A 14,021-nucleotide genomic window follows, 5' to 3' on the forward strand; every position below is an offset into this window, starting at 1 on the left:
TTTGTTGCCCTTGCTTTCGGTGTTTTAGACATGAAGTCCTTGCCCATGCCTGTGTCCTGAATGGTATTGCCTAGGTTTTCTTCTAGGGTTTTTATGGTTTTAGGTCTAACGTTTAAGTCTTTAATCCATCTTAAATTAATTTTTGTATAAGGTGTAAGGAAGGGATCCAGTTTCAGCTTTCTACATATGGCTAGCCAGTTTTCCCAGCACCATTTATTAAATAGGGAATCCTTTCCCCATTTCTTGTTTTTGTCAGGTTTGTCAAAGATCAGATGGTTGTAGATGTGTGGTATTACTTCCGGCAGCTCTGTTCTGTTCCGTTGGTCTATATCTCTGTTTTGGTACCAGTAGCATGCTGTTTTGGTTACTGTAGCCTTGTAGTATAGTTTGAAGTCAGGTAGCATGATGCCTCCAGCTTTGTTCTTTTTGCTTAGGATTGTCTTGGCAATGTGGGCTCTTTTTTGGTTCTATATGAACTTTAAAGTAGTTTTTTTCGAATTCTGTGAAGAAAGTCATTGGTAGCTTGATGGGGATGGCATTGAATCTATAAATTACCTTGGGCAGTATGGCCATTTTCATGATATTGATTCTTCCTATCCATGAGCATGGAATGTTCTTCCATTTGTGTCGTCTTTTATTTCGTTGAGCAGTGGTTTGTAGTTCTCCTTGAAGAGGTCCTTCACATCCCTTGTAAGTCGGATTCCTAGGTGTTTTATTCTCTTTGAAGCAATTGTGAATGAGAGTTCACTCATGATTTGGCTCTCTGTTCATCTGTTATTGGTGTATAGGAATGCTTAGGATTTTTGCACATTGATTTTGTATCCTGAGACTTTGCGGAAGTTGCTTATCAGCTTAAGGAGATTTTGGGCGGAGTCGATGAGGTTTTCTAAATATACAATCATGTCATCTGCAAACAGGGACAATTTGACTTCCTCTTTTCCTAATTGAATACCCTTTATTTCTTTCTCTTGCCTGATTGCCCTGGCCAGAACTTCCGACACTATGTTGAATAGGAGTGGTGAGAGAGGGCATCCCTATCTTGTGCCAGTTTTCAAAGGGAATGCTTCCAGTTTTTGCCCATTCAGTATGATATTGGCTGTGGGTTTGTCATAAATAGCTCTTATTATTTTGAGATACGTCCCATCAATACCTAATTTATTGAGAGTTTTTAGCATGAAGGGCTGTTGAATTTTGTCAAAGGCCTTTTCTGCATCTATTGAGATAATCATGTAGTTTTGATTTTGGTTCTGTTTTTATGATGGATTATGTATGTTGAACCAGCCTTGCATCCCAGGGATGAAGCCAACTTGATCTAGCAGCACATCAAAAAGCTTATCCACCATGATCAAGTTGGCTTCATCCCTGGGATGCAAAGCTGGTTCAACATATGCAAATCAATAAACGTAATCCATCATGTTCCTGTACATTCTTTTGCATTCTACATGACCTTATGTATGTTTAAAAACACATTTTTACATTTCTTTTTTTGTGTTTTTAGGCCGTGTTGGCCAGGTTGGTCTCGAACTCCTGACTTCAGGTGATCCGCCCATCTCAGCCTCCCAAAGTGTTGGGATTACAGGCATGAGCCACCATGCCCAGCCCATTTTTACATTTCTTGAGCAGGAGCCCTGTAGTTTAAAAGTCCCCTTTATTTTCAGCAGTGTACGTTTAGGACAAATCAGATGTGTGAGTAGGTAGAAAATATTTACCGTTTACTGTGACAGAACAGATGAACAAGAATGTATTTGGTTTTATTTGTAATATAAAACAACTATGAAGGGAATGCCAAACAATAGTAGTAAATCAAACTTTGGAAATACCTCTGAAGTAGAATTCTATAGTAGCTTTAATTGGGTATTATTATCAGCTGGTCTGTTTGGGATTTGTTTGATGAACTGTTACATGACTTTGACTGCCAGCCAACCATTATCCTGGCTGCTCCTTAGCTGACTGCCAGTCAACAATTACTCCATGCTGATTCTACAGTTTTTCCACAGTTGTCGGTGTTCTAGTTCTGAGTATAGTCTCTTGGCATAATGTGGTTCATAAACGACTGCACTGATAACTTTTGTTAGAACTCACCACTTGCCAGATAGCCCAGATACCATATGTTACTCATTCAGGAAATAACTCTTAAGAGCCTGCCAAATGCTAGTTATTTAAAGGCAGTGGGTTATAAGGGTGAACTGAACTTAGCTTCTTGGAGCATACTACCTAGTGGTATAGGCAGACAATAATCATTGAGTAGGCAGATACCTAATATTATTTCAAATGGTGATAAATTATTATGAAAACCATAAAGCTGAGTAAAGAGAAGAATGATGGGGAAGGGCAGGATACATTTGAACCAGGGTGGTCAGGGGAGGTCCTGTTTGATGGGTAAGGGGCCAGGCCATCATGAAAGGTCTTGTAGGTCACAGTTAAAGAATTTGAGTGCTAATTTGAGTGTAATAAATAACAGATAAAGGGTATTTAATAATATGTCAAAATTTGTGTTTTTTGTTTTGTTTTGAGACAGAGTCTTGCTCTATCGCCCAGGCTGGAGTGGAGTAGTGCAATCTCGGCTCACTGCAACCTCTGCCTCTCGGGTTCAAGCGATTCTCCTGCCTCAGCCTCCCGAGTAGCTGGGATTTCAGGCGTGTACCACTACACCCGGCTCATTTTTGTATTTTTAGTAGAGACAGGGTTTCACCACATTGGCCAGGCTGGTCTCGAAACTCCTGACCTCAGGTAATCCATCCACCTCAGCCTCCTGCGAGCCACTGTGCCCAGCCTCGATTTTTGTTTTAAGAACACAATGACTGTGCTCCATAGAGGACAGATTGCTTTCAAATGTTAATAGAATGGAGGCGGGTGGATCACCTGAGGTCAGGAGTTCCAGAACAGCCTGGTCAACATGTCGAAACCCTGTCTCTACTAAAAATACAAAAATTAGCCAGGTGTGATGGCATGCGCCTATAGTCCCCGCTACTCGGGAGGCTGGGCAAAAGAGCGAAACTCTGTCTCAAAAAAAGAATGTTAATAGAAGCAAGACCTACAAAGATGTACGTGTGCATATATACAATACACTGTATTCAGTTTCTGGAAGTTCGTGAATTCACTGAAGTTCTCAGAAGTTGAAAGATTGAAGTTAACCCCCATACCCTAGTTCCTAGGTGATAATCTAATTCCCAGGTTTACTAGTGAGTATAATACACTTAAAAATTGAGCGAGTTCAGCTTTTCACTTGAAGAATTTGTTTTAATAGCGGAGTTATACAATTTTTGGTAACTTAGAATGTTTTTTATATGCCAGACTCTAAATTAGGTACTTTATATACACTATCTTATTCATTCTTCACTGCAATTTAGTGAAGTTTGTACCATTATTATCTTTACTCTAGATCCATGGAGTTGCCCAAGTAGTGAAGCTGGATTTCAAACTCAGTACCTGTTCTTTTATCTACTAAACCAAAAGTGTTCAGTATAGTCTCCAGGATATGTAGTATGTAATGAAACTGTTGTTGCCGCTGCTGTTCATTGATGTAGCAAATATTTTTTCTTTCTTTTTTTTGAGACAAGGTCTTGCTCTGTTACCCAGGCTGGAGTGCAGCGGCATGATCTCAGCTCACTGCAGCCTCCACCTCCCAGGCTCAAGTGATTCTCCCCTTTCAGCCCCCCAGGTAGCTGGCACTACAGGTGCAAGCCACCATGCCTGGCTAATTTTTGTATTTTTTGTAGAGATGGGGTTTCACCATGTTGCCCAGGCTGGTCTTGAACTTCTGGACCCAAGTAGTCCTCCCCATCTCAGCCTTCCAAAGTGCTGGGATTACAGGCATGAGCCACCGCACCTAGCCAGTGTAGCAAATGTCTTTTTTTTTTTTTGAGCAACCATTCTTACTGCATTTTAATTTAATCAGTTTTTTTTTTTTTTTTTTTTTTAAAGATATACAGTCTTGTTATGTTGCCAAGGCTGGTCTTGAACTACTGGGCTCAAGCGATTCTCCCACCATGGCCTCAAGCGATTCTCATTTCTCAGCCTCCCAAGTAGCTTGGTGGCATGTACCACCAAACCCAGCTATTTTTTTTTTTTGTTTTTTTTTGAAATGGAGTCTCGCTCTGTCGCCCAGGCTGGAGTGCAGTGTCGCAGTCTCAGCTCACTGCAACCTCTGCCTCCCAGGTTCAAGTGATTCTCCTGCCTCAGCTTCCCAAGTAGCTGGGATTACAGGTGCCCACCACAATGCCCAGCTAATTTTTGCATTTTTAGTAGAGACGGGGTTTCACCACATTGGCCAGGCTGGTCTGGAACTCCTGACCTCAAGTGATCCACCCACCTCGGCCTCCCAAAGTGCTGGGATTGCAGACATGAGCCACCACGCCCGGCCTAAAAACATTATTAATTTTTTTTTTTTTTTTTTTGAGATGGAGTCTCGCACTTTCGCCCAGGCTGGAGTGCAGTGGCGCGATCTTGGCTCACTGCAAGCTCTACCTCACGGGTTCATGCCATTCTCCTGCCTCAGCCTCCTGAGTAGCTGGGACTACAGGTGCCCACCACCACGCCTGGCTAATTTTTTGTATTTTTAGTAGAGACGGGGTTTCACTGTGTTAGCCAGGATGGTCTCAATCTCCTGACCTTGTGATCCGCCCGCCGAGGCCTCCCAAAGTGCTGGGATTACAGGCATGAGCCACCGCGCCCAGCCTAATAAATTTATAAAGTAATCTCTCTCTCTCTCTTTTTTTTTTTGGAGCCGGAGTTTCACTCTTTTTGCCCAGGCTGGAGTGCAATGGCATGATCTCGGCCCACTGCAACCTCTGCTTCCCAGATTCAAGGGATTCTCCTGTCTCAGCCTCCCGAGTAGCTGGGATTACAGATGTGTTCCACCACACCCGGCTAATTTTGTATTTTTAGTAGAGATGGGGTTTCACCATGTTGGCTAGGCTGGTCTCGAACTCCTGACCTTACATGATCCGCCCGCTTCGGCCTCCTGAAGTGTTGGGATTACAGGTGTGAGCCAAGGCCCCAGGCCTTTTTTTTTTTTTTTTTTTTTTTGAGACAGGGTCTCCCTCTGTCGCCCAGGCTGGAGTACAGTGGCAAGATCCTGGCTTACTGCAACCTCCGCCTCCCGGTTTCAAGCAATTCTCCTGCCTCAGCCTCCTGAGTAGCTGGGATTACAGGTGCATGCCATCACAGCCCAGCTAATTTTTGTATTTTTAATAGAGACAGGATTTCATCATATTGCCCAGGCTGGTCTTGAACTCATGAGCTCCTGCAATTCACCCACCTTGGCTTCCCATAGTGCTGGGATTACAAGTGTGAGCCATTGTGGCTGCCCTAGTAGAAAGTCTTAAAGAAGTATTAAACATATACTAGCACCTAACTGAGACTTTTTCCTTGTATCAGTTTTAGTTTATATCTTGTATACATATCCCTTATAATCATTTTGTAAACCATGAATGGTATATATCCCCTGCTTTAGGAAACACTATGGTGCTATACTATTTTATTATTGTTGTTCAGCTACCTGGAGTATCTCAAGACCTAGCACAGGTTTTACCATTCACCTCCTCCAAAGGGGAGAGAATATACTTAAAGGGGCTAACTTTGAAAATATGGGCTATTTCCTTCCCTTCTCTGTTACTCCTTCCCTCCCTCCTTCCCTCTCTCTGCTCTTCCTCCAACCACTTTCCTCCCTCCCTCCCTCCCTGGCACTCTCAAGAAAAAAGGCCATTATGTAGATGATAGTTGGAAATTGCTAGAAGGGGTCACATAATTATGGATTCTTGTATCCGGTGCACAGTTGTCATCCAGGGATTTCCCTCCATTGGCCTTCTGGAGATTTCCTTCGCTTTTCCTATGCTGGATGTCCCGTTTCCTACATCCTAAGTCTTTCTCTTGCTATATTCCTGTAACAAATCCCTTGAGAAAGGAATTATGGGTCAGGTGCGGTGGCTCAAGCCTGTAATCCCAGCATTTTGGGAGGCCGAGGCGGGTGGATCACCTGAGATCAGGAGTTCGAGACCAGCCTGGCCAACATGGTGAAACCCCATCTCTACTAAAAAAAAAAAAAAAAAATTAGCCAGGCGTGGTGGTGTGTGCTTGTAGTCCCAGCTATTTGGGAGGCTGAGGCAGGAGAATTGCTTGAACCTGGGATGCGGAGGCTGCAGTGAGCAAGGTCACGCCACTGCACTGCAGCCTGGGTGATAGAGCAAGACTCATCTCAAAAAAAAAAAAAAAAAAAAAAAGGAATCATGGAGGTTCAAATTTTTGTAATCATGAATGTCAGAAAATATTTCTCTAGTTCTGTCCCTCACTGATAGTTTTGCTGATTATTGTAAATTGGAGATAGTTTTCCTTCAGAATCTAGGAGGCTTTGCTCCATTATGTCTTCTAGTGTTGTTGAAGAGTTTGAAGTCATTCGGATTCCTGATTTTTTTTTTTTTTTTTTTTTTGAGACAGAGTTTTCACTCTTGTTGCCCTGGCTGGAGTGCAATGGCGCAATCTTGGCTCACTGCAGTCTCTGCCTCCTGGGTTCAAGGGATTCTCCTGCCTCAGCCTCCCAAGTAGCTGAGATTACAGGTGCGCGCCACCACACCCGGCTAATTTTTGTATTTTTTAGTAGAGACAGGGTTTCACCATGTTGGCCAGGCTGGTCTTGAACTCTTGACCTCATGATCCGCCCGCCTCAGCTTCCCAAAGTGCTGGGATTACAGGCGTGAGCCACCGCGCTGGGCCTGTATTTTTTTTTTTTTTTTTTTAAACTGTAAAAGTTTATGGAATCTGGTCCTCCATTATTGTGAAATTTAATGTGTTAGGCATTTGATAGGCTATTTTAATCTGATAGTTCAAGTTATTTCATTGTGGATTTTTTTCTTTTTTCTTTTCCTTTCTTTCTTTTTTTTTTTTTTTTTAAATTTCCAGACAGGGTCTCTCTCTGTTGCCCAAGCTGGAGTGCGGTGGCACAACACAGTCACAGCTCTTGGCAGCCTCGACCTCCTGAGCTCAAGTGATCCTCCCACCTCAGCCTATACCTGGGAGTACAGGCGTTCGCCACTGTGTTGGAATAATTTTTATAATTTTTTGTAGAGATGAGGTTCTCACTGTGTTGTCCAGGCTGGTCTTGAACTCCTGGGTTCAAGTGATCCTCCTGCCTCACCCTCCCAAAGTGCTGGATTACAGGCCATTGTGGGTTTTTTTTCTCTGTGTGTTTTGGTCTTTATCATCCATGTTCGAGGGTTTCCTAAAAAGTCTGATATTCCTTGGCAACCTCTTTATTTTTTTTTAAAGATAAGATTAAAAACAAATTGGAATCTTTGGGTGCATGGATGAGATTTGTTGTCTTTGAGCTTTATTGTAAGGTAAGGGAAACTAAAGATTTTAGTTTCTTTGAGTTTGGTTGCCCCACTGGGGAAAAGGGGTTTCTGCAGTCAAGGATTCAGTTAGTGTAGTTTGCAGAACAGTATTCATACTCTCAACTGTGTCTGGAATTCTCCAGTCAAGAGATCCTCTAATTTACCTTCTCCAGGAATATAAGCCTGGGACTACTTTTTTCTTTTTTCCTCTTTACGTCAGATGGGTAATGTGTCCATGTCATTACAAGGTTTGAAGAAGGCACATCTCACACATGAGTGTGAAAACTCAATCATGCTTATAAACTACAAAAGGATCAGCCTGGGGACTGAGTTTTAGAGAGTTTCAGAGTTTCAGAAGAGTTTCAGAGAGCTCTTTGGGAACTAGGTTATTGAATTCTACTTTTTGTCCAAGGAGTATAAAAAATAGAAAATAGTCTCTTTCTTTTAAGGTGCTGATGGAAAGCTGACTAATGTGGAATTCTTAGAAAGATTATACCCACTGTTGTTGGTTGCCTTTATCAATCTGTATCTTCACCTTCTCTAAACTTTTAGAAGGCTTTGGCACTTAAGAAAGAGGAAGTAGTAGCACAACCCTCCTTTTCCGGGTTAAACCTACTTCTCCCTGCCCTAAAAGATCAGAAAAAACAGACAGTGATCCATTGCTTCAGAAAATAAGTTTATTGTGACAGTTCACCCAAGCCTACTCTTTTTTTTTTTTTTTTTTGAGACGGAGTTTCGCCCTTGTTGCCCAGGCTGGAGTGCAACGGCATGATCTCGGCTCACTGCAACCTCTGCCTCCCGGGTTCAAACGATTCACCTGCCTCAGCCTCCCGAGTAGTTGGGACTACAGGCATGCGCCACTGCGTCCGGCTAATTTTTGTATTTTTAGTAGAGACAGGGTTTCACCATGTTGGCCAGGCTGGTCTCGAACTACTGACCTTGTGATCCCCCTGCCTTGGCCTCCCAAAGTGCTGAGATTACAGGCGTGAGCCACTGTGCCCTGCCAAAATTAAATAATTTATTATCAAACATTTAAAATTAAATTTGAAGGAGAATCTTGTGATACAGTATTTGGATTGAGAATGTAGTTGTGTGAAAGTACATGTGTATGTGGAAAAGGATTAGGGCCACAGCCCCAAAGTCACCATTACTAAATAGAAAAAGGTCCATTTTGAACAGATGTACCTCTGCAGAGATGTAGCTCAGCTAGCAGGAAAACTTCTACATGTGAATTAGAAGGATCCCCATCCTTCATGCTTATGCTGTCTGTATACCAGACATATGGCCTAGCAAGTGAAGCATGGGCTGAATTTCCACCCTCTCTCATCTCTTGTGGTGGGTGTTCTGTGGGATAGAAGCTATAACAGTATCGTTTATCTGTGTTAGGTGCAATGCTAAGTGCTTTACAAACACTACTGAACAATTTTGTTTTGTTTTGTTTTTGAGACGGAGTCTCACTCTGTCGCCTAGGCTGGAGTGCAGTGGCGCGATCTCGGCTCACTGCAAGCTCCGCCTCCCGGGTTCCTGCCATTCTCCTGCCTCAGCCTTCCGAGTAGCTGGGACTACAGGCGCCTGCCACCACGCCCGGCTAATTTTTTTGTATTTTTAGTAGAGATGGGGTTTCACCGTGTTAGCCAGGATGGTCTCTATCTCCTGACCTCTTGATCCGCTTGCCTTGGTCTCCCAAAGTGCTGGGATTACAGGCGTGAGCCACTGTGCCCGGCCACTATTGAACAATTTAGTAACAACTCAATTAGATAAATATTATCTTTATTTTACAGTTCTTCTGCCCAGACATCTTCTGAACTTCATAATTCTATATCTAACTGCCTATGTCATTTATTTTCAATATAGTGAGCCACCACGCCTGGCCAGCTTTTAAATTTTTTTGTAGAGACAGGGTTTTGCCATGTTGCTCAGACTGGGTCTCTAACTCCTGGGCTCATCCGCCCACCTTGACCTCCCAAAGTGCTGGGGTTACAGGCATGAATCACTGTGCCTGGAACAATCCTTTTAAGATTTAAGCCTGGCCAACACAGTGAAACCCCATCTCTACCAAAAAATACAAAAATTAGTCGGGTGTGGTGGCATGTGCCTGTAGTCCCAGCTACTCGGGAGGCTGAGGTGGGAGAATCGCTTGAACCCAGGAAGCAGAGGTTGCAGCGAGCAGAGATCGTGCCACTGCACTCCCTCCGGGTGACAAAGTGAGACCCTGTCTCCAAAAAAAAAAATCGAAGGTAGATTGTGCCTTTTGTGCCTTTCCTCTGCTCAGGACCTTTCAGTGGCTTCCCACTTCACTCAGTAAAAGGCAAAAAATCCTTTTAATAACCTACAAGGCATTATGTTACCCACATTGTCCCTGCTCCCCTACATTGTACTCACTTAACTCTATGATCTTTTTACCATTCCTTGTACAAAGGATTTTCACTGGCTGTTCTTTCTGCCTGGAATGTTGTTCTCTCAGTTATCTGCAAGTCAGACTCACTGATTTCCAAGTCTCAGCTGTTACCTCTTCGTTGAGACCTACTGTGACCTCACTATGTAATTGCAGTCTGCCTCCCTTTCCCCAGCATTTATCACCCACTATCATAGAATTTACTGTGCATGCCTCCACCAGAAGATAGGCTTCTCTTATGATCATGGATCCTTGTGTTTTGTTCCTGAGGTAGCCCAAGCATCTTGAACAGTGCCTGATACGTAGTAGGCACTCAGTAATGTTTATTGCATGAATAAGTGACGAAAATTGGTATATGGGAAAGGTAAGCAATTTGGTGAAAGGCCAGGCCATACAGCTAATAAAAGGTGGAGGTAGATTTCGAACTGATACTTATTTATTGTGCCTCTAATATTAGAAGATGATACCCCAAAAAATGTGTTAGGATCCGTAAAATTATGAGTAACTTCCCCTTTATCCTCCTTCCCAAATTTAGTTTTTATTTTATTGTAAATAAAAATATAATTAGGCCAGGTGTAGTGGCTTACGCCTATAATCCTAGCACTTTGGGGAGGCTGAGGTGGGAGGGTCACTTGAGGCCAGGAGTTCAACACCAGCTTGGGCAAGATAGTGAGACTTCGTCTCTACAGAAAATAAAAAATTAGCCGGACTCAGTGGTGTGCACCTGTAGTCCCAGCTAATCAGGAAGCTGAGGCAAGAGGATTGCTTGAATGTGGCTCAGGGCTGCAGTGAGCCGTGATCATGCCACTGCACTCCAGCCTGGGCGACAGACCCAGACCGGTCATGCCTTAGAAAAATAAACAAATAAAAGTATAATTAGAAACAGATTATCAGAGTAGAGGGAAGAGCCAGATACCAGGAAGCCTGAGTAGGCTGCCACAAGGTTGAAATCTGGCACCTCATCTTAGGAACCGCCTCTCCCACAAATGCACGGATCTTAACATGTGTGATGGTGTGATGAAACCCTGGTGAGATTTGTGAATATTCTGAATACCATGTAACCTTGGACATTTTTAGTTAACCTTTATGGTCCATAGATTCCTCACTCTAAAATGATAATTTCTCTTATAGGGGGTTGTTGGGAGGATTAAAAGGGATATTGTATGTAAAGAACTGATACATAATAAGCATTCTGTATTAGCTAATACATTAGCTAATATCATTATTGTTGCTGCTGCTTAGTTGATACAGTTTTAAGAAATTTATTTTTTGGTGGATATATCTTCTTGCCTAGTGAGTTTTAGCGAGTACCAAAATAGAGAGCAAACACTTACTGTTTTTGTTCAGATAGCCAAACAAGCTTTGTCAAGTATTTGTGTTTTTTCATGGACACTTGCTTGTGGTTCTAATTTTATATTACATCTTAAACAATAGCCACCTTTTCGTAATTATTTGCATAAATTTTAATAATTAACATGTGGATTCTTCAACTACCATTGTTTCATTGGTTTTGCATTTTTGGTTGACTTCTGTGGGTCAGCTGATTTAAAATGATCCAGAGGAATTATGATACAACTGTCATGATATTTAAAAATTAGTGAACTGGCTGGGTGTGGTAGCTCATGCCTGTAATCCCAGCTGAGGACAAGCTGGTGAATCACTTGAGGTTAGGAGTTTGAGACCAGCCTGGCCAACATGGTAAAACCCTATCTCTACTAAATATATAAAAATTAGCCAGCATGGTGGCTCACACCTGTAGTCCCAGCTACCTGGGAGGCTAAAGTGGGAGGATTACTTGAACGTCGGAAACAGAGGTTGCAGTCAGCCAAGATTGCACCACTGCCCTCTAGCCTGGCCAACAGAGTGAGACCATGCCCCCCGCCCCCCCAAAAAAATAGTCTCAGGTTCATCATACTTATACGAATAGAAGTTACTGCCAGTGTATCCATTAAAGTATCTTCTACTTTAAAGTAGAAATTTGAATGATAAATAAGGTCACAAAATAACTTACAGTGCCTGAGAAAAGAATGACAGTATAATATACTGAGATTTTTTTCTTATTAACACGATAATGAAATACATGAAAACTAGTAGAGTTGAGTTACATGAAGTAGGAAAAATGACTTTTTTAAAAACTTTTTTTGTAGAGTAGGTGTCTAACTGTGTTGTCCAGGCTGGTATTGAATTCCTGGGCTTAAGTGATCTTCCAGCTTCAGCCTCCCAAGTAGTTGGGGCTACAGGTGCATGCCACCACACCCGGCTAGTTTTTAGATTTTGTAGAGATGAGGTCTCAAGATTGCCAAGGCTGGTCTCAAACTCCTGGGCTTAAGTGATCTTCCTACCTTGGTCTCCCAAAGTGCAGGGGTTAGCCCAGGCTGGTCTCAAACTCCTGGGCCTAAGTGATCTTCCTACCTCGGTCTCCCAAAGTGCAAGGATTACAGGCATGAACTACCGTACCTGGCCAGGCTGTAAGCCCATTTTATAACTTGAATATAGAAATAGTTTTACACTCTAACTTTTTAATTTTTGAGATGGAGTTTTACTCTTGTTGCCCAGGCTGAAGTGCAATGGCTCACTACAACCTCTGCCTCCCAGGTTCAAGCGATTATCCTGCCTCAGCCTCCTGAGTAGCTGGGATTACGGGCACGTGCCATCACACCCGGCTAATTTTTGTATTTTTAGTAGAGACGGGGTTTTGCCATGTTGGCCAGGCTGGTCTCAACCTCCTGACCTCAGGTGATCCACCTGCCTCGGCCTCCCAAAGTGCTAGGATTACAGGCGTGAGCCACTGTGCCTGGCCACACTCTAACTTTCTAAAAGAAATATTCACATAGGGAATAAATGCAGTTGAGAGATTATAGAAAGATATGGCTTTGAAGAGTTTACACCATAACAATCATGAATTGCTTGATTAAAGCAAATATATCCTCAAAGTCCAGGTGGCAGAATGATGCATGAAGCCAATAAAAGGCAATTTTTTTTTTTGGTGAACCTAGGGAACCTACCACCCTCAGAAATAATGTCGACCAGAAAAAATAGTTATAGAGAAGTTTATATAAATTCATGATTGATAGATGTAGAGTAGGTGACTACAGAAAGCTACGATAACTGGCAATTATGAGTCATCCCTTTTTTTTCTGTCCTAAAACGTCCCCTGGTATCTTTCAGAGATTGATTTTGGGGTTAGGCCCATGTAGTAACTTTTTAATGGAATAGTAGCCAAAGTAGAGGAAGGCAAAACAGAGTAGAATCTAGGCCTTTTGATTTTTGAAGCATTCTGTGATGATTGGTAGGGGTGACCAGGGGAAGTCAGGAATCCAGAGAGAAGTAGCTTGGAACCAGGTAAACCTAATTTCTGTAATAGACTAGAATAATTTGTATTAAGTAAATTGTAGGCTTCTGAAATAATTTATATGGTTTAGATATCATGATAAATTATGATTACACTATGTCTTCTCTGGCATGTAAAAGGTAAATGTTTTGCCTATAGAATACAAGTTCCCAGACTGTCTTACCAAATAAATGTTTAAAGCCTGGGAACTTTTGTGGTAATAAAAGTTTTTACTACTGTTTTATATATATGAAGAGGTTTTTTTTTTTTTTTTTTTTTTGGGAGACAGAGTCTCGCTGTCACCCCGGCTGGAGTGCAATGGCACAGTTTTGGCTGACTATACCCTCTGCCTTCTGGGTTCAAGCGATTCTTCTGCCTCAGCCTCCTGAGTAGCTGGGACTACAGGCGTGCAGCACCAACCCTGGCTAATTTTTGCATTTTTAGTAGAGACGGGGTTTCACCATGTTGGTCAGGCTGATCTTGAACTCCTGACCTCAGGTAATCCACCTGCCTCAGCCTCCCAAAGTGCTGGGATTACAGGCGTGATCCACCCCGCCTGGCGAAGAGAGTTATCTTTTTTAAAAAAACAGAAAACAAAAAAACTTTATCATTGAGCAGAAATGTGATTTTACAATTAGTTTCCATATAAACTTTTTGTTACCAAAGTATCTTCAAATTACATACTTAACAATATTCTTTTAAACAACGCCTTTTTTTTTTTTTTTTTTTTTAAAGACAAGGTCTCGGTCTGTCGCTTTGGCTGGAGTGCAGTTGTGTGATTGTGGCACGCTGCAGCTTCGACCTCCTTTGCTCAAGTGATCCTCCCACCTCAGCCTCCCAAGTAGCTGGGTCTACAGGTGCATGCCATGACACTCAGCTAATTTTTGAAATTTTTTTGTACAGATGGGGTCTTGGTATGTTTCCCAAGCCGGTGTTAAACTCCTGGGCTCAAGTAGTCCTCCCATCT

At 42.4% G+C, this 14,021-nt stretch overlaps 1 protein-coding gene and 1 non-coding gene across 7 annotated transcripts in view; one reads left to right on the plus strand and one right to left on the minus strand.

The window, feature by feature from the left end:
- Window positions 1-14,021, plus strand: part of RAF1 (Raf-1 proto-oncogene, serine/threonine kinase) — a 79,928-nt gene that overhangs the window by 23,212 nt on the left and 42,695 nt on the right. The gene's annotated exons all lie outside the window — the stretch shown is intronic.
- On the minus strand, window positions 7,543-7,643 carry LOC129034449 (small nucleolar RNA U13). The gene has a single exon (XR_008501923.1). It is a non-coding gene; the product is annotated as a small nucleolar RNA U13 (small nucleolar RNA).

The sequence above is a fragment of the Pongo pygmaeus genome, chromosome 2, assembly GCF_028885625.2.
Source record: "Pongo pygmaeus isolate AG05252 chromosome 2, NHGRI_mPonPyg2-v2.0_pri, whole genome shotgun sequence".
In the NCBI taxonomy this organism is placed as follows: domain Eukaryota; kingdom Metazoa; phylum Chordata; class Mammalia; order Primates; family Hominidae; genus Pongo; species Pongo pygmaeus.